The sequence below is a fragment of the Apium graveolens genome, chromosome 1 (assembly GCF_009905375.1).
Source record: "Apium graveolens cultivar Ventura chromosome 1, ASM990537v1, whole genome shotgun sequence".
Classification (NCBI taxonomy): Eukaryota; Viridiplantae; Streptophyta; class Magnoliopsida; order Apiales; family Apiaceae; genus Apium; species Apium graveolens.
The window spans coordinates 142,137,348-142,143,347 of record NC_133647.1 but is presented as its reverse complement, the minus strand read 5'-3'; positions in this window follow the sequence as shown (position 1 = coordinate 142,143,347).

Sequence of the window (6,000 nt, the reverse complement as noted above, 5' to 3'; positions counted from 1 at the left end):
GCCCAGTGGTTGTGGAAAATTCATTTCGGCCATCAATGCTAAGAAGATGATTGCTCATGGATGTGAAGGATTTTTGGCTCATGTGATTGACACGTCCAGGGTGCATCCAGAGTTAGAAGATGTTCTTGTTGTTCGTGAGTTTTCAGATGTATTTCCTGAGGATTTGGAGGGTCTTCTTCCAGAAAGAGAGGTAGAATTTTCAATCGATTTGTTACCAGATGCACAACCTATTTCTAAGGCACCTTATAGAATGGCACTGTTAGAGCTACAAGAGCTGAAAGAACAACTAGAGGAGTTACTTGATAAGGGTTTTATTAGACCCAGTGTTTCACCACCCGAGTTCGAGTTTCAGGGTTCTAAGCCCAGTGGTTGTGGAAAATTCATTTCGGCCATCAATGCTAAGAAGATGATTGCTCATGGATGTGAAGGATTTTTGGCTCATGTGATTGACACGTCCAGGGTGCATCCAGAGTTAGAAGATGTTCTTGTTGTTCGTGAGTTTTCAGATGTATTTCCTGAGGATTTGGAGGGTCTTCTTCCAGAAAGAGAGGTAGAATTTTCAATCGATTTGTTACCAGATTCACAACCTATTTCTAAGGCACCTTATAGAATGGCACTGTTAGAGCTACAAGAGCTGAAAGAACAACTAGAGGAGTTACTTGATAAGGGTTTTATTAGACCCAGTGTTTCGCCTTGAGGAGCGCTAGTTCTATTTGTGAAGAAGAAGGATGGTTTAATGAGACTATGTATTGATTATCAGAGTTGAACCGAATTACGGTAAAGAATAGGTATCCATTGTCGAGGATCGATGACTTATTTGATCAGCTTCAAGGAGCAAAATACTTTTCGAAGATTGATCTACGGTCAGGTTACCATCAACTAAGAGTGAAGGCAAGTGATATTCCGAAGACAACATTCAGGACTCGTTACGGACACTACGAGTTTCTTGTTATGTCTTTTGGATTGACAAATGCACCTGCAGTTTTCATGGACCTAATGAACAGGGTATTCAAGGATTTTCTGGACAAGTTTGTGATTGTGTTTATTGATGATATATTGGTGTATTCAAAGTCAAGGGTGGAACATGAGGAGCATCTTCGAGTTGTGTTGGAAACACTACGGAATAACAAATTGTATGCAAAATACAAGAAGTATGAATTTTGGCTTGATCAAGTTGCATTTTTGGGACATATTGTATCAGTAGATGGAATCAAGGTGGATCCAACAAAGTTGAGGCTATTACCAATTGGCCAAGACCTAGCACTGCGATGGAAGTGAGGAGTTTCTTGGGACTTGCGGGCTACTATCTCCGATTTGTAGAAGGCTTTTCGAAAATTGCGATGCCATTGACACAGTTGACTCGAAAAAGCAACAAGTTCATATGGACCGATGAGTGTGAGACTAGTTTTCAAGAATTGAAGAAGAGACTTGGGATATCACCAGTATTGACACTACCATCAGGATTGGGAGGCTATGTGATTTATAGCGATGTTTCAAAGAAGGGACTTGGTTGTGTATTGATGCAACATGGAAATGTGATTGCCTACACTTCAAGACAATTAAAGCCTCACGAGGTGAATTATCCGACACATGACTTAGAGCTTGCAGCCGTCATTTTTGTATTGAAGATATGGAGACACTATTTTTATGGTGATAAGTGTGAGATCTATATTGACCACAAGAGTTTGAAGTACATATTCACGCAGAAAGAGCTTAATATGGGGCAAAAACGATGGATTGGATTATTGAAAGACTTTGATGTGAGCATTCAATATCATCCCGGTAAGGCTAATAAGGTTGCAGATGCTTTAAGAAGGAAGGATTTTGGAGATTTGGCCGCTTTGGTGATGCAACAACAACCACTTCAATGTGAGATTGAGAAATTCGGTTTGGAGTTTTATCATCAGAATACCGTTGGTATGGTAGCAAGTTTGCATGTCGAGCCTAGTCTGATCACTAGAATTAAGGCAACTCAAGATGGAGATGGAGAATTGTGGTCTTTTGTCCAGAATATTGATCCTAAAAAGCAACCAGGATTTCATTTTGATGATCATGGCATTCTATGGATGTATAATCTTCTATTTATGCCTGCTAACAAGGAACTCAGGGGGAAATTGATGGAAGAGGCTCATAGATCACAATTTTCCATTCATCCAGGTGAGACAAAGATGTATCGAGATTTAAAGGAACACTTTTGGTGGAGTGGCATGAAACGAGATATTGCCGATTTTGTTTCGAAGTGTTTGACTTGTCAACAGGTGAAGATTAAGCACCTGAGGCCGAGTGGCTTATTACAACCATTAGAGTTACCTACTTGGAAGTGGGAGAATATTTGCATGGATTTTGTCATAGGATTGCCTAAGACTTTTAAAAAACATGATGCGATATGGGTGATTATAGACAGACTCACCAAATCTGCTCACTTTTTGGCAATCCTTGAGAACATGAACTTGGAGAGCTTAGCGCTATTATACAGGAATGAAATTGTTATACTACACGGGATTCCAGTTTCGATCATTTCCGACAGAGATCCCAGATTCACTTCAAGATTTTGGAAAAGATTTCAAAAGGCATGAGGTACCAAGTTGAATTATAGCACAACTTTTCATCCACAGTCAGATGGGCAGTCAGAGAGGACAATTCAGACACTGGAGGACATGTTGCGAGCATGTGCATTAGAGTGGTATGGAAATTGGGATGACTATTTGCCCTTGGTTGAATTTTCTTATAATAACAGTTGGCAGAGCAGCATTGGTATGGCTCCGTTTGAGGCACTATATAGGCGCAAGTGTAGAACACCTATTTGTTGGAATGAAGTAGGAGAGAAGCTTTTAGAAGGTCCCGATCTAGTCCAAGTCACTACAGATAAGGTAACAGTTTCTCGAGAAAGACTTGAACAAGCGAGATCTAGACAGAAGAGTTATGCTGATAAGGGTAGACGAGAATATGAATTTAAAGCAGGAGACAAGGTCTTCCTTAAGGTATCTCCTCAGAGTGGCATTCAGCGATTTGGTCAGAAGGGTAAGCTAAGTCCGAGGTATATAGGACCTTTTGAGATTCTTGAGAGGGTTGGAGCTGTGGCATATAGATTTGCTTTACCGCCACAATTGTCACGGGTGCACAATGTGTTTCATGCATCGGTTCTGAGGAAGTATGTATATCATCCTAATCATGTTGTTCAGTACCCCTTGGACGCATTTCGTGAAGATTTGTCATGTGAAGAAGAAGCTGAAGCTATATTGGCAAGGGAGGAGAGAGTATTGCACATGAACACGATCCCTTTTGTTAAAGTTTTATGGGAAAATCATGATGTTCGAAAAGTTACTTGGGAAACTGAGGATTCAGTTCGTGCAAGATATCCATACCTCTTCGAATCAGGTACATCACTAGAATTTCGAGGACGAAATTATTTTAGGGGGGGCATATAATACCCCATATTTTATTTGGTGCATTATTTGGTGCGTGCATTAATTAGTAGATATTTTATTAGTAAAGGTTAGAATTTTAAATTATGGATATTATTATACTTAGATAACTGTTTATCTAAAATTTGAATTTCTAAGATATTTGTTAGTTTTTAAAATTTAAAAGTTTATATGTAACACTTAGTCAACCCATGTTTACATGATAACAGATGGATAAAAAGTTATTTTAACTGGACGTGGAGAAACTAGTGGGCATTTGTTACAAGTCGTGGAGTCACTTGTTATATAAATAGATTTGCACTCTAGTGTCATGTACACAACTTATGTCATATAACTCCAAAAATAAAAATGATAGATATTAGCTGTAGAACAACATACACTTATACATAGCTTACGGCGGGTTGAAAATCAAGAGTGGATACCAAGAGGTTCTGGTCTAGCATAGCAGGATAATCTATCATGTCTGGGGGAGATTAATCGGTCACTTTGTCTCTTGGATTCTTATCAAAGGTGTTGGGTTTGGCATCTTAGCTGTGCATGTTATTCAATATCCAGTCCATGCATTTAGTCCTGACTATATATAAAGGTGTGCAACTACTCTTTGTTTTTATTTATATTTAGACATGTATAAATAGATAACTTTTCATATTTTTTATTATATTTGTTTTAGCATGTACCAGATTAGTTTGTTGTTATCATCCTCATGTTTATAATTTATGTGTAGTTTTAGTGCATTTTAGTTAGTTTTGAATGTTTTATCACTACATAATATAATTATGGTGAGAAGGTGTATTGATCACATGTGTTGCTAATAAATTGATAACATAATCTATTTTTATAAATTTGGCCATTAGTTCCTTATTCAAATTAAGTGGTATATTTGATTTGATGGATGTGTATATTGTTACTAAGTTATCATTTGTTTACGTGTAACATAGATTTTGAATGTAAAAAAATAAAATTTTAAGTTTCTATTTTAAATGTACAAAGTAAGTCATAATTTAATTATTTGAATCAATACTTATGAATTCATCAAATTTGTAACAATATGAATATGAACTTCTTCTTATAAATTATTTATTCATATTAAGTAGGTGAGTTTTAATAGTATAAATTTTGCTAAATTCATGACATCATGATTAATTGAGTGTCATTCTAGTATATGATTAGTTATAATTTTATCTCTTAAGTTATAAGAAAATTGTGTAAAAATAAATTGGTGTTAAATAATTATATTAACTGATGAAGTGTGAGGCATTAATTTAATTATAATTATGCATGTGTTAAAGTACATGAGAATCTCATTTATTAATTAAGATTTATAGAATTTTATTATTAAATAATTAGTTTAGTCATATAATTATTGTTGTTATAATTATTATTATGTTGCATTTTCCTTAAAAGGTAATAAGTGCATTTTTATGTCATTTTAAAATTATTATACTTTATTGGTATTATTACAAAATTTACAAATATATGAAATTATTTTTATAAACTATTTAGTTATTACTTTACATGTTTAATTAAGTATTATTAATATGGAGTTGTGTTGGCATTATTAAATATTCTAGATTGATTTGAAGTACGGATATCTATTCTCTTTCTTTTTATTAAATCCTATACATTTTCCATTATACTCCTCGTTTATATTTCTATAAACTGTGACTTTTTGCTACACCTTGTATGCCCCTCCGCCATATATTTTTCTTGAGATTATAGTTGACTCATTATTTATTTATTAGATCCATCTCATTCGGGCTACTTGGCAAACAACTTTGTAACCTATTTGTTTGGGCTCTTAAACTTATCTGTGTGGGTAAATCACAGACGAGACACATGGAGTTTTTGCAGTCTTTGGTGCTCTCGACACTAACTCGTATCGGTGATGTGAGTATACGAGCATGTCTCTGGGGTATGAGGCATGATTAAGATCATGATCATTTTGTTTGTTTGGAAAAATGTTTTATACATTTCATTTTATCCTTCTTGTGGATAACCGGAGAAGGAACTGTATGCACTGTGCTTTGCTTGGTTTTTACTAGCGAGCAAAGGTTTTATAAGATGCCCTTATTAGTACCCACCTTACTTTCTCAGCCATTTATTTGATTTGTCTGATTAGTTTGCTTCATTTACTGTCATATTACTCATCTTCTTGGCTAATTATTAAAATCAAATATATTCATTTGCTTTACCTTTTAATGATATATTCGTAATAGGCATTTGGTTCACCCGTATTTATTTTCTTTCCACAGGTAGTCAGGGGTAAAGCGGGGGTATGATGAGGCTGCCCAGATTTTAGCTTGTTTATCTAGTTGAAAATAAAGTCAAGGACATATTTTATTTTATATTATTTTGGATCTTGTTAGAGAATTTTGTTTTGAAGATTTTGCATTTTTATTAGTTTAATTAATTATGTTTAACTTGTTTTGCTTTCATTAATAAATTAGACTTAGCTTGTGTAACATCTACTTGTTTAAGTGGGGTGTTACATATATTCTTATTCTCTTGAGTTTACATTAAAAATTTTATTAAATGAGCTACATCCTTTTTTTAACAAATTCTTTTTTATTACTTT